This window comes from Pholcus phalangioides, unplaced genomic scaffold (genome assembly GCF_987345545.1).
Source record: "Pholcus phalangioides strain wild (caught in Gottingen) unplaced genomic scaffold, Ppha-v1.0 ptg000003l_1, whole genome shotgun sequence".
NCBI lineage: Eukaryota > Metazoa > Arthropoda > Arachnida > Araneae > Pholcidae > Pholcus > Pholcus phalangioides.
The window spans coordinates 48,339,453-48,366,099 of NW_028301596.1; the positions used below are offsets into that span (position 1 = coordinate 48,339,453).

The window sequence follows — 26,647 nt, forward strand, 5'->3', positions numbered from 1 at the left end:
CGCAGAAGCCAAAACACACCGAGCTATTAAGCAATGACTTAACTAATTACGACGGCGGTATAATGAGGAGGCAGTTTTTCCATTAATCTCCCCGGGCAGGCTACAAAAAAAACAAGGAGGTGGGGGGGGGGTGATTGTTGTGCTTCCCTTTATGCATTCATTCGGCTCGGCCATTACAGGGGAATCGATTCCCTCGTCCATGTGTAACATACGGATAGATTAATGACCGACTAGAAGAATGACTTGGAAAACAATAAAGAGGGGAGGACATTCAAATTGACGCAATTAGTACTGGACTGAGGTGTACAACCTCCGGCCCGCAAAGCTGTTCCTTCCGGCCCACTAAAGCTGCTCCGATAGAAAAATAACAATGTAATAAATATTGTATATAATATAATTTACAATTCGCGTTCATATTTTACGCATATTTATTTATATAATATCTTCTCGATAAAAATACAGGAAATCGGGATCCATACGAAACATCGCAAATTATCACAAAAAGCATTGTCAAAAGTAAGTAAACGTACCAATTATAGCTACAAAATTTATCACAGACAAATAAATTTGTAATTTTAGCCATTAAAATTGTCAAAAGTTGCCAATTAAAATTGCTGAAAAAAAACTTCCAATGGCGGGCTACATCACTTTGCAACGGATTGAAATGTAATTCACCAAAAAAACCGTATTTATTTGACAAAATATATGATACAGTGATATCTCGAAGTTACGCGATAGGTGGAGCCGACGACAACCGCGTAAGTCGGGGTACAGTTTTCCATAAGAATAAATATTAGTTATTTCGGACCAAATTTTTATAAGAATACTGGTCTTTTTATTTTTTACTGCGACTACAATGCGATGGTACTGTTCTGTGGCTTCATAAAATTTAACTTACCAGTGACTTCAACCCATTCCAGTATAAACGACTATTCCCCTCAAATCTGGGCAAATTAAACTCATCTTATCTGTTGATAGCTCTGAATGTTTTGATAGCACATAGGCCCATCGAAAGAAATGAGCTGTTCGTGTTTGGAAGCAACAAAAAACAACTTTCAGCCATAAGTTGAAATTACTTTAAAGTTGCAGTCTCGGGTGAATTGTCATCAAAGAGCATCACACACGAAGGTTTTTAACAGCTGACTGATGCGAAGATATATTTAGGAAAGAGAGAAAATTCAACTGCCCTGCGGGGAATCGAACCCACGTCCATTCACTTTCAGGGTGAACGCCACAGGGTGAACGCCACTTTCAGGGTGGACTACAAAGGAAACGAATACCTCAATCTTTCCTTGGAGTTCGCGTACACTGAACGGGGACGTACATGGACGGTCGGTCCTAACTCAGGTCAAATCTCACAATTGCTGACAATGCCACCACATGGCGACTTATCCGAGGATGATGTCACTCTCCGCTATCCATACGAAGGTTTAACAAGGAAAGATTGGGATATTCGTTGCCTTTGTAGTCTAGTGCGTTCATCCGGAAAGTGAAAGGACGTGGGTCCGTTTCCCCGCAAAGGCAGTAGAATTTTTTCTCTTTCCTAAATACAGGGCGTCCATAATTAAAAGACTCTATCTTAAAATAACTACAGGGGAAACCAATCATTAGAAAAGTGTGAAATTTTGTGGACTTCATGAAGTGATGGGAATTTGTTTCGGGGGGGGGGGGGGGTAGTTGCAAATGTCGCCACCAGAGGCCTTGTCACGTTGAATACCTGTATTAAACATGTAAATTTATACGATGTCACGCAGCAGCTGTTATAAAACATAGAAACATTCGCGGAAATCTTGTTTCTCAATGTGTTTGCTGCTCACAATGACGATAAGTTCACGAGATCGCGCTTTTTTTGGTCCAATTGTTTTAACAAAACAGCAACTGCTCTACGGAAATATCGGACTTGGAAGTGGATTCGAAAAGGTCCAATGAATGTTCAAACCCTTCGGAGTATGGTAACGAAATTTGAAACCTCAGGATCGTTGGCTGTGCGTCCTGGAAAAAGAAGAAACCCCGTTTCTATAGATGCAGTACAGGAGGTTTCGCTTCAGGTGGAAGAGGACAGAGCTTTAAATACTTGTAATAGCACTAGTGTCAGGCGTGTAGCACAGGCGTTGGATAGGCCACGCTCAACAGTCCGTAAGATCATGCGGAATATCCTCCGATATTAAGCGTGCAAACTTTCACTTGTGCAGCGGTTGCTTCCACGTGATTATGCGCTCGACTCCGGTTTTCACTGCAGTTTCTAGCTTGCGTTGAGGTGGATTCAGAAATGTTGTTGGAATATCCTCTGGACAGACGAAGCGCATTTTCACTTGGATGGTGCAGTCAATTCTCACAAATGCCGAATTTGGGAACCAGAAAATTCGCACGCTATCTTAGTGGTTGCGTTGTATTCACCAAAAGTGAGGGTGTGGTGTGGATTCACCGCATCATTTATTCTTGGTCCCTACTTCTACGAAGAGTTGCGTCCTGAATGTCCAGTGACATGTTCGATCACCGAGAAGCGATATGAATTGCTGTTACAGAATGAAGGTCCAGTGACATGTTCGATCACCGAGAAGCGATATGAATTGCTGTTACAGAACGAAGTTCCGGCTCTGAAAGCACGTCACTGACTTGCAGACACAATCTTTATGAAAGACGGAGCCCCCCCCCCCCACACACACACACACACACACACATTGCAGTGTGTTAAGAATATTCTTAAAACACATTTTACAGAAGAACGTGTCACCAGCCGGCACTTTTCTAATCTATGACCTCCCCGATCCCCGGCCCTTAATTCATGCGATTTTTGGCTTGGGGAAATTTGAAACGTCTGGTAAGTCGTGACAATCCAAGAACTTTACCTGACCTTAAATGCAGCATTTCACGCCACGTGCTGAGCATTTCACCGCACACACTTCGGTCAGTTGTGCAACATGCCATCTTGCGATTTCACATGGTATCTGAAAATGATGGCCACCACGCGGAACATGTTTTGTTGCAGTAACAATTGTAAAAGTGTTTAACAATTGTTGAAATTGTAAACGTTTGTGTAAATGTGCCATTTCTTAATAAAACGCCCTCTGGTGACGACATGTGTAACTAATTCCCCCAGAAACAAATTCCCATCACTTCATGATGTCCTGAATGTGAAGAAAATATCACACTTTTCTGATGACTGGTTTCGCCTGTAGGCTACTTTAAAATAGGTTCTTTTAATTATGGAAGCCCTGTATATCTTCGCATCAGCCAGCTGTTGAAAACCTTCGTATTGATAGCGGAGAGTGACATCTTTGGAAAAGAGCATCACATTAAACAAGCTACGTATACAGCATTTCAAAGTGGTGGTGGACTTCAGGTATGAAATTGTGACCTTTGTAAAAATGCCAAATACCAAACAAGCCTTAAAAGGATTCCGTTTCTTAAATCCCAGCAAAGTTTTCATCTTTAAACACTGTAGCAGGTTCGCCAATACGCTATCTAGATGCGTGAGATTCCCCATTATAATTCAATTTTACCCCTCAAAATTTGATTGACGAATGAAAATTTTAGGTTCCTTTTTTTTTCAATAGATTTATTTCTCAGTTTTTCATTAAAAAATATCCCTCATTCCACAAAACTACCCCCTAAAATTTTGGAAAGAAATGAAATTACTCTTCAAAATTTATTTTTTCGGACAATATTGCACTACAGCCTCTCAGTGTACATCAATATCAGTGTAGTTTCATCTCACGCATCACGTTCCGATCGAATAAAACAATTCTTCATTAAATTATCACTTAATTTCCACTATCTCACAATAATCCTGTGAATACACTTGAATTTCAGAACTGTGCATTTTTCACAGGAAAATCGCTCTAGACTCCGAAATCACGTAACCCGGGGCATTACCGTATCCATAAAAAAAATCGCGGCACGTACGCGGTATATTATTTTTTTACGATGTTTTACAAAATTAAGGACTGAAATTCTTCAACTTCGAGAAACCGTTGATGCAAGCGAAGCATCTCCTTTGCCTTGATGCATATTGCTCGGGTGACCATACGCCCTGTTTTCCCGGGACAGTCCCAGTTTTCTTTATTTCTGACCGTCCCGTTTTTTACATGACGCCTACTTGGATTTTTACTCTTCATTGAAGTTAAAGATTGAAATTATTTTTCAACTCGTAAATTATATTATAATTAGAACTATAAATAAGAACATTAATCTCAAACATTTGTCTTGTTGAACGTTTTATTTCGTGGAATTCATTTTAATCCACTGCAATTTGCATTAACGCTTCGTTTCCCGCCATTGTGATTTTTCCGTAATTTCAGCAATATTTTAGCAACTTCGTTCATTTTTTGGCGTTGTTCTTGGCGGTAATTGGCGATGTTCCGTATTTCTCTCGAAGAAATATGGTAAGCCTACATATTGCTATAAGTTTGAACCAGAGAAATGAAGGCAACACTCGACTGAAATTCAGTATTTGCACTGCCATCTATCTATCTCACGGGCAATCAAAAACACTGAAAGAAAAATTCGAAGTTTACATACAAATTCTAAATAGCCATAATTTATCATTACATCGTAGATGGCGGAGACCGCATCAAAAGAAATGCTCCTTAAAATTTCGCGATTCTAAACAATTTTCATCTGGGAAATAGAGAATAATGTAAGGATTAGAGGGATTTCAGAAAATTCTGGGGGGCCACAGAACATCACTTTTGAGTGATCCGTGCCCCCATGAATTTCTGTTCACTATAAATTCACTTTAAAAAATCATTTCGGCAAATGAAAAAAAAACTATCTTTCCTGGATGAGGGTGGGAGGGCCCTAGATAAGATGGGGGCACATGGGTTAAAAGAAAAAGGAGTTAAGAAACGCTGCAGCATCAATGCAGTCTTAACGCACGGCAAGGTGGTGGGTCCCATCTTATTTTCATTATCATACAAATAAGATCTTGTAAAAACTTTTGACAGTAAACATGTAGATTGATAGGTGGGCATTTCTAGTCAGATAGGGGCCTCACAAAAATCACAGACCAGGGGACCCATTGATGCCCTTAAGACACAGCTCTGGAGTAGTCTCTGGACTCCAGCCGCCTGGGACAATTCTTATTTTAGTTTTTCATACTATAAATTTACTATAGTGAGGCCTGTCCAAGAGACCTGCTAAAGATCCTGGACAACAAAGGCCCTACTGCTACGAAACCAGACGTGCACTTCGTCCATATTCCTCTACACATTTTTCTAACAAATTGGTACATGCCGGAATGTGTCCGTGTTGTGAACTTATTGAACCTTGTTATGGCAGTGCTGCCACCTTGCCATCAATTTTTCCCACTACAAGTGAAGTGTAATGATTGAAGATTTTATCGTTGTAGGTGTGTTGCTCTCTGTGACGAGACTTTTTAACGGGGAGATCGGCTCGCTTTAGCGTCTTGAAGTTGGGAATCACAGAAAACCAACTTCAGCTGACCACCACTATGACGACGGTGGAGGGGGGGGGGTCGTGATTTCAAGGGGGAGCCATTCAGTTGGATAAGGGAGGGGGGCTTACAGACAGCTGTGAAAAAAATCCAGATGTGAAGAACTGAAGATTTTAAGTGAAACACGGTGGGATAGAGTGTAACTACTTCCAGAATCCAGCAAAAACTGATCACAGACCAGACATGAAGCGCCATGCAGCTGCTTCATGTCCATAGGGGTCCTATACCGGGGCCTGACAAATCTCACGCACAGGGTTGCAATGATGAAAGCTGTACTGGTACCTAAAATTTTCTTTATGTAATTGCTACATTGGAGTTCATTTTCTTATTCCATGACTGTCTTTTAACATAGAAAAAGGATATAGAGTCTCTGGGAAAAAACATTATTTAGGACAGTTCTTTTTTTAGATTAAGATCATTCTTGTCTCTTGAGAAATTTCACTGGTGCCTTAATTATCAATTTTTTTCCCCCAATGTGCCAAGCCCTAATCTATACAGATCTAGTACTTTGATTTTTGAAAGTAATTGTGTAAGCTGTTACCTACAGCTATTAATGGTGTCCCCAGAACATAGATTATTTGCCTAGAAGCCCCATGATAGTGAGACGGATTGGATTTTTGGTTTAATGGCGCAAGGACCAATAAGGCCAAAATGCGCCAAAACAAATGATTAGTTAAAAATAAAATGAAAGTTATTCTTGTCAAGTCCAGAAAATAAAACTGTGCATGATAAAAAACAATAGTGAGACTGCCCAGCGTAGAAACCAGCACAACAAAACCATCTCTAACCATAGGGGCCTGGAGGTTCCCTTTATCTATGAATTTTACTCACAATGATCTCCCCTCTCAAGAACAGAATAATATGGAGAAAACTTGAGTCCCGTAAGATGATCTGATGCACTTACACAGTAAGTCACTTCTCCGACAAATTGCCCTGGATCCATTCCATTCGCAGCTACTGAATGGGGGGGGGGGGGTGTCTGTAATGGCTTCATTCACAATTGAAGATGTTTGCCTCTGCTTCATTCGCAATTGAAGACGTCTGCCTTTATTTCGTTTGCAGCTGAAAATACCTGCCTCAGCTCAATTTGTAGCTGAAGATGTCTGCTTTGGCTTCACTCGCAGTTGAAGATATCTGCCTCTGCTCCATTCACAGCTGAAGATGCCTGATTATGCTCCATCCGTAGATGAAGATATCTGCCTCTGCTTCATTCACAGCTGAAGATGCCTGATTATGCTCCACCCGTAGCTGAAGGTGTCTGCCTCTGCTTCATTCACAGCTGAAGATGCCTGATTATGCTCCATCCATAGATGAAGATATCTGCCTCTGCTTCATTCACAGCTGAAGATGCCTGATTATGCTCCATCCGTAGATGAAGGTGTCTGCCTCGCTTCTTGCTTAATCTGGGTCTTGCAAAAACTGGGGGGGGGGGGGCTCAGTGGTTAAATAGCTCTTTTAATGCCTAGAATCTATATATTTAATAAACGCCCCTAGCCTTCAAGAACCAAAACTGTAAACATTGGATTCCGAGCATTATAGATTTCATTGGAGAATATTACATTGGATAAATGCCAAATATTGCAATGGTAAGTACCAATTAGAATACGTACTTGATTTACTTCCTCGAAGCATAAAACAGAGCCGGTGAAGGAAGTTGTATTTTTCGTAGATCTCGGGCGAGAGCGAGTTAAGTACTAAATAAAGTACAGCTGCGATGACTAGATGAGCACCGAGTAAATGTTAACAGATTGTTCAATTCATCGGGAAGAAGAAATAGCGCATTAAATAGGGAATAAATATTAGTTTAATGTTAAATTAATGGGGTCATTTGACAAACGCTAATTTATCGGACTCCTCCACAGACAAGGACAGTTATTGGGTCGAAGGAGACGGCTGTGACCTTCGTAAGGACTTAGATGAAATTATTATTATTATTATTACTACTATTTGGTATTTCTGATATTTTTCGGGAGTTTCGTCATTTTCATCAAGAGAAAATTTTTTTATTTCAGTAAAGTGCATTTTTTGCATATTAACATATTAGAAACGATCATTCATTTCAACTATTTAATATAGGTGGGTATTGTTATCATGGCATTTGTGTTGCCATCTTCTGGTGAAATTCTTAAGTTTTTTGAAAGGGAGAAGCCGAGGTTTCCTGGGAATAGGTTTTTTTCGCCGCTTGAACCGAATTAGGCCATTTCGCGTCGGCAGAAACGTGTTGCATATTCACGCTACGCGTTTGTGTTTTCCTAGCGTGGCGTATCAGATCAGGACGGATATATAATAGTATATGGCCTTGGCATCAGCTACTCTGTCGCCTGCATGCTCCGGTTTGAAGAGAAGGGAAAGGAAACACAAGAGTGAAAAGAACATCGGCAAAACGCGCTGCGCACGACGTATTTGACTCCTCCAGTAGCAGTCCGCCAATTACGCCCGACGTAAAGCGCTGTCTTGAGCCGCGTTGCGCTCTGTAGGAAAACAGTCATAAGCCGGGTTTTCCTAGGAACAGGTTTCCTGTGCCGCGCGCAACGTGATTCGCCCAGCGCGACACGCAGTCCACTCACCAATAAGAAACGCAGCATCACTGTTTTCCTACAGAGCGCAATACGTCTCACGACAGCGCTTTTCGTCGAGCGTGATTGTAGGACTGCTTCAGGAGGAGTCAAATGCGTCGTGCGTCTCGCGTTTCACCGATCTTCCCTTCATTTTTGTTGTGTATTCTGTCCCTTCCCTTCAAACCGGAGCATGTAGACGACAAAGTAGCTGATGCCAAGGCCATATACCAGGGCCATCTTAACGCATGGGGCCCATCCGGGTACGGCCCGGGGGCCTCAAGAGAAGAGGGGCCTCAGAAAAACGAGAAGTAGTTGAATTTTTCGAGAGTTTTCCAGGTAGGGCCACAGAAAAATCACTTGGCCCGGGGGCCCATGATGCCCTTAAGACGGCCCTGCCATATACTATAATACAGCCGCTGTGATCTGATGCGCCACGCTAGGAAAACTGTTTTAAGGCCTATCCCTATCAATCGAATTAGTGTAGGTTGTAATGAATCAGACATTCAACCTGGTGACCGAGGTTCAAATCTAGCTCGTAGAAGTTTTTTTTTTCTTTCCATTCTTCGCCAGAAAACGATTTGAACGTTTTGATTGTCTTTGCTGAGAGAGAGAGATGCAATTTTTTTTACAATATATTTTCGGGACCCTTAAATATACAAGTACTCCATATACTAAATCAGTTAAATATTATAACAAAAGCATGCAGAAGAAATTAAGACCAATATTGTTATAAAAAACGTAATTGTCTTTTAGTATCTTTTCTTTTCCTAAGTTTCGATGAATATTTTACGGCTGTTTACGACTAATTAACGTGCATAATATATATATATTTTTTAATGCCATTTTTATGTTTCTCTTTAGTCGATTTGCTATCGAAAAATACATTGATAAAAAGTTTGTACTAAAATTTGCTAAGAATTTCTATCACATTTTCACAAATTGGAAATCGTGATCCGCCTTCAACTGTTTGGATATTTAAGTTTGCTTTCAATGTATAAATTTGTTGGTTTAAAAAATAAAATCCTTTATACGTATAACATTGAAAATAGCACGATTGCACATTTGAAATATCTCTCGGAACATCGGTGGAAATATCTATCTTGTTTGCACCCCACTGTTCCGCGGTCAGATACGAATATGAAGATAGCGTACAGTTACGCAAATTATCGTAGAGGCTGAAGCGACGTGATTGGCTGTGTGGAAAAAATTACGAAAAAATCGTGTAATCGCGGAATAGCGGTGCATTTGCGAAATATGCGTCCCAGCATAAATTTTCTTAACAAGTCGATTTTTCATATTCCTTCACTATAACGATGCTTTGTCTTAAAAAGTGAATGGACTTTTTTTTTTTAATTTGGAGAACAATCTGACAGGGGTATAGCAATGCATAGGGTAAAAGATGCTAGACAAGATGCCAAGATTTGTTTAAAACGTAGAGCCAACAAAAATATTGAGCAACTTCAACTAAACGGTTTTTTCCCTTTGTCTTAAAAAAAATGAGTAGCGCTACAAAGAAAAAAAAGAAAACCTTATATATACTGTGGTGGTGAAACATGTTGGTGTGGACGCGCCCCAGACAGTCACTTATATGCATATCGTGTAGAACAGTTTCCCAAAATTTTTGTTCCATCGCCCCCTTCTTCAGAAATTTTTTTCTCTCATCGCCCCTCGACTCAAGTGAGTCCATAGGATCCTATGTTGCACTCGTAGATTCTATCGCCCTCTGGACAATTCCAACGCCCACCAAGGAGCAAAATTATCCGCTTTGGAAGCACTGGTGTAGAAAATGGATGCATAGCGATGAGTGTCGTCAGCTACGCTGTTGTGGTGAAGAAGTTTTTTGGCTATATAAGTCCTTTGTCGTCATTTATGATGTTGATACCGAACGGGGGTGGGTCATAATTTTGCTGACAAGGGAGGGGTGAAGTGGTGAAAAATGTCTAAAACTAATATACCTAAAACATGATGTGCATTCATATTTAGATCTTAGCAGTTCAAACCTTAGATTAATAATAACAATTCTATAATACAGCCCACGTCGCTTAATGTGATCACATCGGGACTCAAGGTTTCCTATATCAATAACCGAATGGTAACTATATTGGGAAAAACCTGCAAGCACGGTAAACGGATACTGGTGAAACACACACACACACACAACTCTGTTTTTTCTTGCTTAGGGTGTGAATATAGCGTGTCCGTATTTCCAATTCTGGAATTCCGCGTTTCTCTCTCGTCTCCGATTGAATTAAAATCCCGAATTTCTACTTTGTTTTAGCTTTTGAAAGCGGGTAACTAACGGGAAAAATTTCTTGATGTATCCGATTATGGCAATCGGTAGCGATCGGGCCAATCGAAATAAGGAAGTGCTCCTTTCAATTGCATAGCGTGCCAGCGCTTTACACAAACCGGTTGTGAAAAGCAGAAAATTAACAAGAAAGAAAATTTCTCTCCGGTTAAAGATTCCGCGCGAGGTTGACTTAGTATCTGAACTAGATTGTGAGTGATAGAAGATACTGATTTATATATTGATTAAAAAAACGGATATTTGTCAATTTCCTTTCGAAAACTCAAACTTGGTACTCTCGTAAATTTGAAAATATTGAGAAAATCGTTCGACATCAGTAAGTAGTTAGGAAAAAAGATGACGATATTCATTATGTATGTTTTTTTGTTTTTGTTTTTTTTTGTTTCGTGAAGAACTTACTGAAAATATTTTTAATAGTTATAAAATAATTATACTAGTCCTATATTTAGTTTCTCTAAAGGCGGTAAAAACCCATCAAAGGTCAATATCATACCAACCCCACATTTGACATGTATCTATACCGTGATCTGAAGGGATTTTCAATCCTCCAAATCCATCGGACAGATTGATTATTAATTATAAATACTATTAATTAATGAATTAAAAAAATGTGTTTATATTAACTGTATTATTTTCGTTTATTTAACTAAAACACTTCCAGAGACCAGTTTACTGGGCCCATAGAAGGTGGGAAAATTAATAAATTCAAGATTTTTCTCTCTCTCTATCTCCTCCTTCATACTTTATGTCAGGGGTGGCGAAGAGATGTGTGCTCCGAAACTAGAGTACTGTACTATTATATGGAGTCCTCACAACCATCTAGGCTCACTGATTCTAGAAAGAGTCCAGAACAGATTTTTACGTTACGAGTTTTACAGGCAATTTCACCTCTACATAAATGACGTAAGTATAACTGAACTGCGACGTTTTATCCATTTCCAATCATTGGAATGTCGAAGAAGAAGAAGAAGAGAAGTTACTTTCGCTTTTTGTATAAAATTGTCAATAATATAATTGATGACTGCTACCTTCTTCAACTTGTTGATTTTTTTGTGCCAATTGAAAATAGGCGTCTGTTCGGTGGACTTTTCGCCTCCCTAAATCCCGAACAAATATTTTACGACGGTCCTCTATTTTTGAGATGGGCAATATATATAATCAGTGCGATGTGAAACCCGAGATATGTTCAATTCAACGATATAAGAGAATTTCTTAAAAGTTATATGTGAGTATTGAATATTCAGGTTATTATGCTTTTCCGTATGTATTTCTATTGTCCACTCCTTTTTTTTTCTTTTTTTTGTAGTTTGTTGTATTTGTGTTTTTGTATTTCTGTTCTCTTGTCCATCTCTGTAATTGGGCAACAGAGATGGACGTTGAGACGTGAATAAATAAATAAATAAAGAGATGTCCAGTGGGCCCCCAACAAGATAGAATTAATTATCAAATTCAAATTAGTAATTTGCAAGGTGTAAAATCAGGTTAGGAACACTAGCGTTATGCCCCCTCCCCAAGGGTGGGGCTGACATATCGCTCCGACTTGGGGGCCCGAGACGAATTTTATCATTTTTTGTCTTTTCACAAAAATTCAGTATTGAGAGTCCCGTGAAAAAAGCATCTGATCGGAGGTCCCTGTTTTTAGATGAGGAAGGGGACATGACTGGTGCACTGGAAGATGGGGGGGGGATAGGGTTTTTCACAGTTTCAATGTGTGTACTGTGTATTTCATAGTTTCAATGTGTGTACTGTGTATTTCATAGTTTCAATGTGTGTACTGTGTATTTCATAGTTTCAATGTGTGTACTGTGTATTTCATAGTTTCAATGTGTGTACTGTGTATTTCATAGTTTCAATGTGTGTACTGTGTATTTCATAGTTTCAATGTGTGTACTGTGTATTTCATAGTTTCAATGTGTGTACTGTGTATTTCATAGTTTCAATGTGTGTACTGTGTATTTCATAGTATGCCAATGGTTGAGAAGCCGAAAAAAATACAAAGAAGATCTTTAATTTATTTTCAAGGAGTTCAAGCACATTTTTTCGTTGGTGCTCAATGCGATCAGTATTTTCTCTCTCTCTCTCTCTCTCATACAATTTTCTCAATCTTTTCTATTGTCAGAAAATTTGAAAAGTTAAAAAATATCGTCAAAATTTCAAAATAATATCCCAAAACTAAAAAAAAATGCTCTAACATTGAAAAACAGCATAAAAATGCAAATGTCAACATCTGAGTCCTGGTTATCACTATACCCCTCCCCACTTTCCGAAGACACAAATTGCTCCTAAAACTTCACACATGGGCAATTTATTTTCTTACTTTTTCTGCGACCTCATTTGTCAAATTGCCTATTTCAGCAAAGTAATAATTGCAAAAAAAAAAAAAAAAAATATGGAACAAATGTTTCCTTTGTGAGAGGAATTCAAACTATGAATAGATTTGATGGAATAATTTTTGCAGGGGGAAACTAATTTATGATGCACTGCATATGGCTGGTAACGGAACCGATTGGACAACGAATATTGTTTTGAAGATGAAAGTGAATACAAAGCTAACAGTGTAAAAGCGAAATCGAAACTACAATAGAACCTCGGTTAACGAGAAATTCGTATAACGAGCAAAAATTTTGAAAAACAATTGATTCGATTAACGAACAATGATTCGCATTACGAGCAAAATTTTTTATTTATTGTCACGTCATCACAATTGATCTGATGGTTTTTAGCTTTCGTACTGTGGAAAATTGTGGCAATATTCTCCCCACAGTCTCCAGTCAGCGTGCCTTAGGCCTACTCGAAAAATGAACACCTGTATACGGGTTTGACTGGTTACGATACGAAACTAGATGTCGCATTGTAAAAATTCTGTGGAAAAGAACCAATCAAATAAAGCTGAAGCAGTGTGCGAGAAATGAATCTGTCCAAGAAAAATGCAAGTTCTCCATTCTTGAGAAATCCTAAAAAGGAGGCAAAAGCAAGGGTCATTGGATAAGTTTTTCAGTCAGACAGAGGGAATTTTGCAGAAAAAAGTGGGTCCCTAAGTTGTCCAAAACACTAGTCGTCCTCTCTCTCGCTCGTCGTTTAGAGTAAGTTAATTTGTAAACATTATCGTATTACATGTTTATTTATGGCGTTATTATATCATACATATTTTATTGCGTTGTATTATCGAACGAAGCACGAAGTCATTTTTATTAGCCACTTTTATGTGAATGAATAATTGTGGAAAGATTTATGCGCGAATTTCCATTATTTCCTATTGGGAAGTTTGATTCTAATAACGAGCACCTTGGCAGAACGAATTAGACTCGTTAACCGAAGTTCTACTGCACTTTTTTTGTTTACGTCAGCATTTTTCCCCTCCTGCCGGTTTGACGAGTAAAAAAATATGCGGTATAAAGTAAGACGCCTTCATAAAGGGGTTCTAATATAAAGTACAGCAGCGGAAAACTGGCTCGCACCATGAGCATCTTCCCGGCACAAGTCAACCACGCCCACTACCCGATTCGGAAACCAGGAAGCACCATGTTCGTACCCTTACATACTTGGTTGCAAAATTGTTTAATCATTCTGTAGGAATGTCATTGAAAAAGTAGCTCCACACGTGCATGGATCATAGCAAATACCATTGAACGTACAGTTTATGGAAATGTTGAAATGATTTTCAACAACAAGAAATACGTTACCGTAATCTTCTTGTAACTTTCCGAAAGAAACAGTCCATCTTGACAATGTATGTGAGGTTCATTGTTAAAATAGTTTGTTTGATAATATCTGCGTTGCTTGATATCTCTGTTGAAAATTTCTCTGTTTGCTTCCCATTCTTTATTGTTGCGAATCGATAGTCCATCGTATAAAAGGCATTGGTTCCGAAGGAAAATCGCCAATCCACGCGGGGAGGTCACTTGAGAACTTCCCTCCAAAGAATCTATTCCTGCGATTCTGAACTGATTATTAATTGATTCGTTTCTTTGACGTTTCCATTGCAAACCTGGTCCCGGTTTTCTGATCAATTCGAACGCTGAGTGCCGCAACACTTTGTTCGAGTCGGTGAGAGAGCGCCGTGGCTCTATATCTATGGCTGGCATCTGCGGGACTGAGATATAGGTTTGCCGACACTGGTGAATACAGCAGCGGTGCCTTTCTGAAGAATTTCGTACGAGGGAAGTCCACTCGTTCCAATTGCCAGGTTGGAAAGTCGGGTTGGCTTTCCTCCGTCTTTTTCAAAGATTTAGAATTTCGGCATGTGTTTGAGCACGATTCGGTGATCAATCGGTGCTTTCTACGATCAGGGACGAGCGTTCGGGATTTATTTGGCGGAAGGATATTTCTAGTGACCTTGGATTGGAGCAAACATGCTTCAACACCCTGAGGATATAATGGATCTTTAGTTTCATAGCGTCCGAAAGTAACATGCTCCTATGGTCCTCGATTAGGTTCGATCACGCCTAGATTCGAGAGCGAGTAGCTGTGTGAAAAGCTACTTGAGGCGGTCATATGTTAATGAGGCAAACCACTGGCATGGTTGGCAACTTGGAACCGTTTATCTGATGATGGGGTCTCTCTGAATGGGCTCGTATCGGGCGATTAGTCCTCCCACAGTTGAGTTTAGAGATTAACATGTTCGCCATATAGAGAGAGGAAGAAAAATGAACCAATTCTTCGAACGAAATATATTTTTACACTAGATGATTGTTGTTGATATTTATGGTTTTCATCTCGCATTGAAATTTCCGGAAAATGCTATTGCTTATGATTTATCATTGTAACTAATGATGAACGTTATCAGTTCATCGATTATAAACTGAATAACTTTTCATTTCAATTCATGAAGAAACGTATTGATAAAGATGTTTTATTCTCCATTATCGTGGTTTTTGATGTACACCAAGGATGCAAGCGCCCCTCATCCATTTTGGAGCAGCAAACTTTAAATTTTGAAAATAGAGCATAACTGAAAACTAACTATATATGCAATATAAGGAGTAATTTTTCTGTGAAATGCCAAAAGTTTTGTCAAAAATGGTTGGAACAAATAAATTTACTTCACAAATTATAAGTCCATTTAAATTTGTCACTACTAAAACATGCATTACTGAAATGACGATTAAAAATTATTAGACTTTTTCAAATTAAGCACCATGCATACTGGAAACCTAGGCAGCAAGAATTTCTGCTGCTTGAACACCAAAATCTTGTTCATACTGATATAGCAAAGAAAAGTGCGTGCAGAATATAAGGGTTTCCTTGAAAAAAGTTAGCTTCTCACAGAATTTAAAGAAATGATCGAATTTAAAAGCGAAATGCAAAAGCGAGAAAAATATATTTAAAAAAAAAATACCTTATTTACTTAAACAATTTCTCAACATAATAGCATGTTTAACAGATTAAAAATGTTTTTTTTTATGCTGTTTTCTGATCCTGAAGCCTGTTAAAATATTTTCTATACGAATCACGAGTCGCTTTCAGAAGAGTTCAGCATCTCAATGGCAATTTTTTTCAAATTTTTTATGCCCCTGAACATAAGATTTTGTGTCTTATACCATTAGAGCATTGGATGGACAGATTTTTCACTGTTCAAACAGACTTTTGTTAACATTGAACTCTCTTTCACTGTCTCCGTTACCATCAGGGCGAGGAATTTAGGAATTTTGCGACCCTGTACAAAAAAATTTTTGCGGCCCCTCCAAAAATTTTTCATGCAGTCGGTCCCGAACTTTTAAATTTTTCGACTTAGGGGCCGTTCAAGTATTACGTAAGCAAATTTTTAGCCATTTTTGACCCCCCCCCCCCCTGGCAGCAAAACACTTTCACTATGTATGAGCTCTCCAAACAAAGGGTTTCTTGCCACAAATAAAATCCAAGATTGTAATTTCAATATTTGAATATTAAAATTCGAAATTCAAAAAGACGCCTTGGTATATAGGTTGTGGAATATTAGCAACACTAGCTGTAATCAGCCTAAACCTCAGATATAATTAATTTAATAGTTAGCAAACGCATTTTCTTATCAGAGAATGAACTACCGAGCAAAGGAGCCTACATCCTAAATTTTCGGACCTTTGTGCTCTTAAATGTTTTTATGCATGAATCTCTGTTCATGAAACAAAATATCTCTAATGTCGGTATTGTACTAAATGAGTAATTAGATTGAGAAAAAAAAATCAGAGAGAGACGTCTTACCTTTTTTTCCGGAAGTTCAGTAGTAAAAATTATCAAAATTTAGAATTTATACATTGTATATCCATCTTCCGAAATATATGAGAGTGAGGTTTTTGAAAATTTCGAGCAAGTTCTCAAGTCTCCCTAGGGAAACATCACAGTTCATAGGTTCCCAGGAAGGCATGCAATTAACACTCCGAAGGGCAGTGGAAGTTGCTTCGCTACGAGGGTAGTCATCTAGAGATGTTCATGCTATAGGCTACTATGGCTAGTGGAAGTACCGCGGAATAAAAACTACAAACATTTACCTTGTACGCACTATTAGTACCTCCAGACCAGATCATAGGCGGAAATTGACTTGGAAGTCTGGGGGGGGGGCACGATGATGATGTCAATTCATATATACATTAGATCAGTCAACTCCACCTTTGACTCTGGGAGGGGGCAATGTTCTCCCCCCCCCCATATCTCCGCCCATGGACCAGATGGTAACTCCAACGAGAGGGAAAGTTTTCAAGGGGAAAAAAATTACTAGATTTCTTTTGTAGTGCCCCTTTTCGTTTCATGCCCTAAGTATGTTTTTTTTCTCTCTTAGTTAATATAGCCGTTATTTCTTAAATGGCTGAAAGAAAGGCCAGACTTTTTTCAGGGGTAAAGAAAGTGAAAACCTGCGTACACTCTTTTTCTCTTTGAAATAAGCTAAAGCCATATCTAATAACACTAAAAATGATATTATAGGGGCTTCAAACTGAAAGCCTCTTTTCACAGTCAATAATAGTTTAATGGGGAAAAAATTAAATTTTAATCGCAAATTTCCAAAACATCTGCTGAGAAAGAGATGGGTTATTTTTGGAAGAATTGCGGCCCCTGAAATTTTGCGGCCCGGTGCGACCGCACCTTTCATACCTCTCTAAGTCCGGCCCTGATTACCATGTGCGAAAGATAAAAAGCCTTCACCAAAACTGGCAAAATTTTGAACTTTGAGCTGCTTTCAAGATTACAAAGTTTGAATACATATATATATTTGCCTAATATTTATCTATCTATTCTCTGAACTGATTTCACTTGTAATTCTTTGCGTTGTAGTGCAACCCATTCATCACACGTAATTGATAGTTCTATTGGTGATATAATGTTAAGCAACATCCCAGCAATACAAGAGAGGGAGTGGGAAAAACAAGAGAGGGTGCAAACATTTCATTCTCTCCAAGAACATGTTTTTGGCATGGGTAGAGATTTTTTTCCTCGAGCCACCCCTGTGTGTGTGTTCGCCGAATCCGGATTTCCGCGATGTGAAATTGTCACGATCGGCAACCACATGACCGCATAGTAGCTAGATGACAAAACTATGGATATTTTAGCTGGAATTTTTACAGAACCCGTTTTTTCCCAACGTTCTCCGAAAAATTTCGGTAGGAAATAATTAGGAATTTTTTTTTTTCATACTTAAAATGAGTGAAAGCATTTTTCCTGAATTCCGGGAATTTGACGCACTGCAGTGCATTAGCGGTACCTCCGCAAACCACAAACAAGAATTGGCGCAAATGCGCAGGGAATCGACGCCTTGGCGCACCATGTAGCAAGAGAACCGTTTCGGTGCCGTTTGGCGGGCAGCTCTTGCACCCCTGCGTACACACCAGATAAGCATTTACGACTAGTTACAAATTATCTAGGACAGTAGCGAGAGATAGCAGGGGAATAAGGAAGACATGGTTGTGTCGCCAGTCGTGTAGATGGTAGTATGCTTGTCCGGTTCGCAGAGGGCCTGGGTTCGAGTACCGGGGGAGAACGGAATACTTTTGTTTCCGAGTTCGCCTCGGTACAATATTACGGAAATATTTTGCTACGACAAACGAAACTCTGCGACAAATAATTCCTAACTTTTATACGCGTGTACTTTTTCTGTGCAGAGTGGGAGGGAATGTTCAAATTCATTGCCTACTTCAGTAGCTTCCAAGAATTCTGGACCGCAATCCCCCCCTTAAGAAGACATTTACCGACTAATCCTTAAAAAAAAACAGTGGCGAGTTTTGTGTGTGCGTGCATTGGGTAGTTGAAGAAGCGAGGTCCTTTTCTCGAAAGAATATAGAAATTGTCTGTCTTGTGCTTTCCATTCCCGGCAGCTAATTTCGCAAATGCACCGCTATTCCACGATTACAGCCAATCACGTCTCTTGGTTAACGATAATTCCCACTCCCTTAATATCTCACGATCTGTCGTGCTTTCGGTCACAAGGTGGCTTCGTTATGTAATTACTGGAATGCATTCTGAAAGATTAACACGCTTTAATTGTTTGAACGCTGTATGCCAAACAAAATTGTTTACTTTAATTCGCGTAAGAGAAGGATTAAAATTCTGTGGTTAATGGTAAAGAGTGACAGTGCCGTCTTAACGCATGGGACCACCCGGGCCCGGTCCTCAAGCGAAGAGGGGCGCCTCACAAAAATGAGGTAAAGTTGAAATTTTCGAGGAGTATACATGTAAATTTCTCTGGTAAGGACTCAGAAAAATTCCTTGGCCCGGGGGCCCATGGTGCTCTTAATGCCCTGCCTGAAGTGGGCAATATCACCCTCTGGTGGGCGATGGAATGGTCCAGGGAGCGGCACCGGAAGCTACAACATAGGATTCTAAGGGCTTGTTTGAGTTGGTGGGGGGAGATGAGAATATCTCTGAAGAATGGAGGCATTGGAACAAAAAAGTGTGGTAAACTATGATCTAAATCAGTTTCCCAACCTTTACTGTCCCCCATCTCCCCCTTCTTCAGAATTTTTTTTTCTCCCATCGCAATCTAACTCATAGAATCCTGTTATATTCGTAGCTTCTACCGCCCCCTCAGGGGGCGTTAACGCCCACGTTGGGAATCACTGATCTAAATGAAGAATCGACACAAAACTAAATGAAAATTCTGAATTGATGAAACAAAAACCAATAAAATAAATGATTCGAGAACTAAGGAAAATTCATAATTGATGGAAATTCGGATTTGGTGAAAGAAATAATACCAAATTTTTAAGACGTCGCGGCCTGTGGAGGGGGGGGGGGCTCGCGTCAGTTAAGGGAGCTATAACCAACCAGTACTTCCTAGTAGTGGGCGGAAATACAGAGGTGATGGAGTCGGTAACACCTCCACCAAACATCGAAGACACGTGAGAGTGACCTTCGAAAAAGACAGTCCGCCAACTACATCTTGAGAATACTGTAGTTCACTCAGCAACAGATGTTGCTGGTAATGAGCGGGTTAGCCCGGCTATATCTACAGTATCATGGGTATTAATACACTATTCATTTGATAATTTTTGTCTCACCACGGTCATTTTCTGCACACGTGGACTAACTAGATCAGGTCCTATAGTTTATTGCAGATTCCGAACGGCAGCGTTCGACATTTCTACCTTTTTATACTCACCGAGAGGTTTTTCTTTTTCTGCGGTCATGTTGTCACCGTTTTTGTTGTACTTCGCTTCAGGAACGTTTTTGATAAGGACGAATCAGGTATCGAACTCGCACTTCTAAACATCCTTTAGTAATTTAGGTGAGTATCTTATCGACCTGGGTCACCACACTCGGGTGTTTTAATATTTTCGTCCTCCCGCAAATCTGCTCTCCCCCCCCCCCCACTCTCCCCAAAATACTCCAACAAAGAACCGCCTTAAAGCACAGAGCAGGCAAACATGAAAATCACCAGCTCGCCGCGACGCCCATGACAAAGGTTGGATGATGACACACACTTTGAGAGCTACTGGTATAGAATAACTTTCGATGAAGTCCACGGGATACCAAATTATACCGCGATGTTTATCTTATTCAATTCCAGGTGTTTTCCAGATTTAAAAGTGCCATAAACGCTGTGCACTCGATACGCTACGTAGGGTTCTTGCGAATCCGGATATCATCGCACACGATTCCAAACTACCGTAATTCGACTTGGTGCTTCCCGCAATACTTGAAAGGTCGTAGAACAATAATCTACGACAAGAATGTAAGCAGGATCGACCTTCGGGGAGGGATCCCAAAGGTCGGTCCGGAGAATTGGCATCTCTAATTCTCCGGAAAAGTCTCTTCCAGAGAAATTTAGAGTTACTAACCTTCTCGAGAAGTATTTCAACCCTACAATATGCATGATTTTTTTTTAAATATTTATTTTTCCCTTTGACTGGAAATACCAATTTACTGATCAAGGGGAACCAAATATAATTACTATAGTCCTTCTATACACCCAACCGAGGCACTCAAATGCAGGAGGGGCCTCATGAAAATCAGAAGCATGTAAACTAGTATGTAGATACATAGATGGAAACGTGTCCGGAAAATTCACCGCCAGCAATTCACCGACAACAATTCACCGCCGGAAAATTCACCGACCAACAATTCACCGCTAGGAAAATTCACCGACCGACAATTCACCGCCATGCAATTCACCGACCGACAATTCACCGACAACAGTTTTAGTGCGAGTCAGTTAGCGAGGAATGAGATCTGGTTGGAATTTTCGAGAATTTGCCTGGTGGGACAATCAGAAAAATCCCTTGGCCCGGGGGCCCATGATGCACTTAAGACGGCCCTGCCTAGAGTTAGCAGAAAAAAATCATTTCAAGCTAGCTCTCAAATATGTTCCAATGGCCAGTATGAAATCTGCAAGCGTGGCACCCCTTCCCTACAACCTGCGTATTTATATACTGAATCTATAACATGAAAATAAAATTAGAGGAATCGTCTATGGCTGTCATCCCGTCAATCACCCTTCTTTTCGGAGGCGGGTCTGCCATCATCACCATCACCACCAGAGCAGTATCACAGAGTTTATACTGTTGTAGACTTCGCTCTCTTGGTAGGTAAAACCTAACAGAATATGCACGTAGGGTTATCAGTTTCGAAAACTGAGAAAGGACGACGTTCGCACGCACACCTTTGGTGGCGTTTTCGACTAATTTCCACAACAGATGGCGCCACTATACTAACAAAAATCGCGACGATAATTTTTCCCAAGAAAAGAACAAATAACGATCCGTCTACCCCATACATGTGTATAATGAATTCTTCATGCAGTTTGGTCAGTCAATTTTGTTACTTTGCCTGAAGCAAGGGAGAGGTTTTTCCTTTAGGGAGCATTGCTTTTTTGCTGGAGGCAATTTAACCATAGGAGATAAGCATTGATTGTTGTTTGCATCCTACTTACTTTATTTCTGAATGGAAGAGGTAACATCTCCCCTCCCTCCACACATACAGTTCAGAACACTTTTTTTTCACTTTTATTACCAGACGCTCCCCATCCGATTCAGACATCTGAGTGTTCCCGAAGGTCCGAGTTCAGTACACTGCATTAGCTGTTGGCGAGCAATCAATGGCATTCTAAAAATGGAGGTTGCGGTTTTCTTCTTCCAGGGATGATATTTTTCAGACTGTCTTTTCCATATTACCTTGGGGCAAGCTGGGCCGTAGTGAGAATTTAGCATCTGTGCCCTGCTTGGAACCAACTTCTTGTATTCTGGGAATTTCGACCTCGATAGATCAAAAGCTGTAAAAATTCTTGGAAGGGGAAAACACAAGAAATATGTTTCACAGTGAAAAAAAGTTTTCACTAGCAAGAAACAAAAATAACTCCTGAAACCTAAAAAGGAGGACGAAAAAGGCAAATTTTCTAGAATGTAGGAAGACGCTTGAAATGACATCAAAAGGAAAACGTCTGGTGGCCCAGTATGTTTGGCCACCCGTTTTCTGAATCAAAAGTGACAATGTGAATGTTACATGCGATTGAAATTTTACTTGAATACATGTTATTATGATCGAAAAAAAGGGAAAGAGTCGCAGTTAAACAAACTCAGCAATGCACACAACAGAAACATTTTCAATAACTTCTATTTCTCCTCTTTTTTTTTAGACCTTTGGTTTTAGAGCTTAGAGAAATACAAAATATTTTGCATATAAATTTGCTATCACAAACAACATTGTTAACAAATGAGTTCAATATCAATACATGTGATCGAACTAGTTGTATAACGATCATGATTAATGCATAGTATAAGATTATAAGTGTCGTGTGGAGAAAACAAGCATTCAATGACGAATACCAGATTTTATAATGAATCGTACGTATTAACAATTAATATTTTAACGCTATCAAATTAATACTTGAATTTTGAACTTTAATTTTGTATGCGCTTGTACCTCGCTATAGTGAACAGGACTTATGACAAAAAACACCCCGATAGGACATTCTTTTATTAGATTAGACATGGCTTAAAGTTCGTTATAACGAGGTTTGACTGTATATGTAATTAATTTGTGACAGTAGTGGTGAATGAAAAGAATGATTTACTAATTAATTTTTCAGATTCTGAATCAGTCACTATAATAAAGTGAATCGTTCCAAGGAAATCCATCATGGCTCCCACCAAAAATCTACTTGATCATTTCCCTGACCAAATCTTAAAAGTTGCCCTGTGACTTGCCCTAACCAAAACTTGAGAAAAATTAAATATGATTCAAAATCTTAACCTTCCATATTTCAAATTTGGAAGGTTAAGATTTTTGAAGTTTGTTTTTTCCCCCTTCACAAAGAACTTCTATCAAACATTTTCATATTTCCCTGACTCGGGCCAAATACTTTACATTCTCCCTGCTTTCCCCGACCATTTTTCATTTCACTGAATTTCCAGGTTGCTGGGAACCCTTTTCATACATTAACATCTTAATGACCATTGGCAAACTCATTATCAAAAGCCCCAACATGGAATCAAATTCTAGAGCATAGGTTTCCAATTGGTGTTCCATAGTATATGGTATTTTTTATTGGCAATGCAACAAATACAATCTACGCTGCTTATTAGAATCATGGATAATTTTATCCTTCAGGTATTGTTATCACTTTTGCAAAGAACTGAACAGATCAATATCATAACATGGGAAAACTTTGTTCATAGTTATCAGGACTATGAATGATGTTTTTTTTTCCTGTCGAAAGTTTTCTTTTTTGTGCATTCTGAAGCTAAGGTTTAACCAATTTTTTTTTCACTGTGTTCTTGTTATCAGGCTGCATGACTATGAAGGAGGCTGCAAGGTATTCACTCTCCCTCCCCTCCACTCCACTCAATATATCACAATCAGCCCATAGTTATTCACTTTGATTCACGTAGCTGTTTTTGAACTGGCCTTTCTATAGTGAAGGTAAATGTATGACAAAAGAAAAAAAAAAGCCTTTTTCTGTTCATTCTTAATCAGTTTCTTTTAGTTGCCCAGATTCAAATTTCTGTTCCCAAGAGACTTTCTCAAGGTATCTGTAAAGTGGATTGTATATTTAAAAAAATTGTAATTTACGGTATTCATTAGACAGTTACATTCTAATGCCTCACGATGGCTGAATAACAAAGATTCAAGATTTTAGCTCAAAGGAAAAAACTTCTGTTTTAGAATAGAATTTAAAAAACATAAAATGGAACAAACTGCAACCGATTATATGGGAAAGAAAAACTGTTGTCCCATTTTACCAATTCCTGTTTTATATATGTCCCATTCAACAAAATAGAATTTATGGTCACAGTATTTGCAAAAGGGATTTTTTAAAATATAGTTATCAGTTTTTGTTATCCAAATGTGTCCCGATATGATCACATTAAGCGGCATGTATTGTACGTATATTCATGTTTATTTGGATTCTGTAAAGACATCGTCATAACCAGCGAGGACTAAACGTCAAGAACCTCTGCTCTAGAGATCCATGGGACATATGATGCATAAGTTGCATTGTGAAAAAAATGTTGTGACATATTTGAGATGCATTTCATATGACATAAAAACAGAGTGTATATATTATCAGACATATTCGTACATTTTGCATAACAACTATACAATATAATGAACATCTTTGATAATCTCTCTAGAAATGTATACATTGTATAACATTGACAGTCATCTCATGCCATCTGGAAAATACTACCACTAGGTAACTCAATTTAGATATTTTGCAAAAATATATATATATATTTGAACACCAAACGAAATGTATTAACATTATCTGCTATTCAAATTACCAAAAATAATTTTGCTTGGACTTGAGTCACAGATTGCCTAGTTGTAACATTCTGATACTCTATATTTTGTAATTGCCTAAAAATAAAAAACTTAAAGTTACCTAGTCATAATATTTAACAAGGTTTGTTCAAAAAGTATCTGACCATAATTTTTCGTGCAATGAAGATAGGGATGCATGGTTTGGTACACATATGCAGGTGATCTTAATGCACATGCTTGAATTTTCTCCTGCCTGCAGAAACTGCCAATTGCCGGCATATTGCTAATGAGTAAGGAAGTGTAGGTGGTTATTGTCACATTTTTGGTTTTTGACAAAATGGTTGAAAAAATTGAACGCTACTGCATTATTGCTGTAATGATTTAGCTGCCAATTGCAACACAGAACCTCTTTGTAGTACTCCTTGGCGATGGCTGTGTGGTACTTTAGCATGTTCTTTGCGATCTCCAAACAAAGTTGCTTTGGTTTGATCATCAGCAGCTTTAGTACAAACGTTGCTGAGGTTCTAAATCCCAAATTTTTAGTCAAAATTTAATGAAAGGATCCAATGCTGATGCTCACCTTGTCTGCGAAATCTTTAATTGTGATTTGACGATCCTGCATTACCAGAGTCAGATTGGTCAATAACCATATAATTTCTGGATGTTAAGGATCTACCACAAAGTGCTTCTCCACTGATGTGTGGCTATTTTTAAAATGGTTGTATCACTCCTTTATCTGTGTGGTGCCCATTGTTTCGTCTTCAGAGGCCTGTTGAATCTTGCAAATTCTTTTCACTCAGGAATCACCAAGCTTCACATAAAATTTAGTGAAGTAGTGTTGTTTAAGTTTTTCTGTAAAAGACTGAAAATGAGACAACATACACGTCCTCACTCATCTGCAATCTGCCAGAGACTGGGAGCTTCGAGAGGCAGGAAAAAATTCAAACATGCGCACTAGGATTGCATTAACCAAACCACGAAAATGTATGGCTGGATAATTTTTGAACAAACCTTGTATTCATTTACAATATGAATCGATATATGAATTCAGCCTTTTACTTTCATCGAAGATCAAATGACTACTCATACTAATTCGATATTTGGTTAGACAAGAATACCAATTACATTAAGATCAATCGAAACACAATCTACATTAAGATAGAGAATCCTGAAAACTTGAAATGTGAATCAGGCAAATCTCAGACACCAGGAGGACTGAGACATTGGCACCTAAATTTTTCTATATATGACAGCTAAATTGGAATCTGAAGACAATTTTTTTATTTTTTTTTGAAACTTATGTAAGGGTTCGCACCAATATAGGAAAAAGTTCCCAAGATCCAGGCAAGCCCAAAAAAAAACTTTAATCACTTTTTGCAGAAACATTTTTTTTTTTTCCTTCGCCCCTGAGAAATTTGGCTAACACATACTTCCCCCCCCCCCAATTAGTCAAGCCTTGGTGTGAACAGACTTAAGTACCACCAAAGATGAAATGTCTGCACTAAGACTGGAAAAATCTGTTGCCTGACACGACTGAGCCTATATATTTTTTCAACCACATGCCTGACATTAGCATATGATGTATCATTACGGGCACGTAAATTTTTTTATATTTGTCCAGTTCTGGTCAGCACCTCTATGATCTGTACTATAATCTTCTTTAAGCTGATCATAAATTCATATTTTTTATACAGATATTAAGAAATTTTATTTAGAAAGATCACTGATAGGTATCCTAATACATTTTTAAACATAATAAGATGCACAAACAACATAGCATTGTGCTCATAGCTTCATAAATGTTAAGAATTAATTCACTAGTGAAAAAATAGGGTTTTTTAGAGCCAGTAATGTAAGCAAGAATACAGCTGAATAAGAGGTTTCCTTCAGGTCCTATTATGAAAAATGACATTCAAGAGATTCAGGTACAAATCACTCTCGATATAGGCAGCCCTGCTTAATCAGATATCAACGATTCCAGCACACAGTAACCGATTAAGCGGGATATCTGATTATGCCAGGAACAATTCAATTGACATTTTACAATGTTAGTAGTATAGTTTCTGTATTTACTGATGAAGGGTTAATATTAACAGAGCTTTTTGAATAACTCAGACATAAAAAATGGAATGAAAATTACATTTAATTACAATGATCACA

General features: G+C 38.8%; 1 protein-coding gene across 1 annotated transcript in view; it reads right to left on the reverse strand.

Moving 5' to 3' along the window:
• Positions 1-7,350, reverse strand: part of Hmgcr (HMG coenzyme A reductase) — a 190,883-nt gene extending 183,533 nt beyond the window's left edge. Inside the window, exon 1 of the mRNA XM_089249639.1 lies at positions 7,066-7,350. The gene's annotated coding sequence lies outside the window, so the exon portion shown is untranslated. The remainder of the gene's footprint in view (positions 1-7,065) is intronic.
• Positions 7,351-26,647: the final 19,297 nt, after the last annotated feature.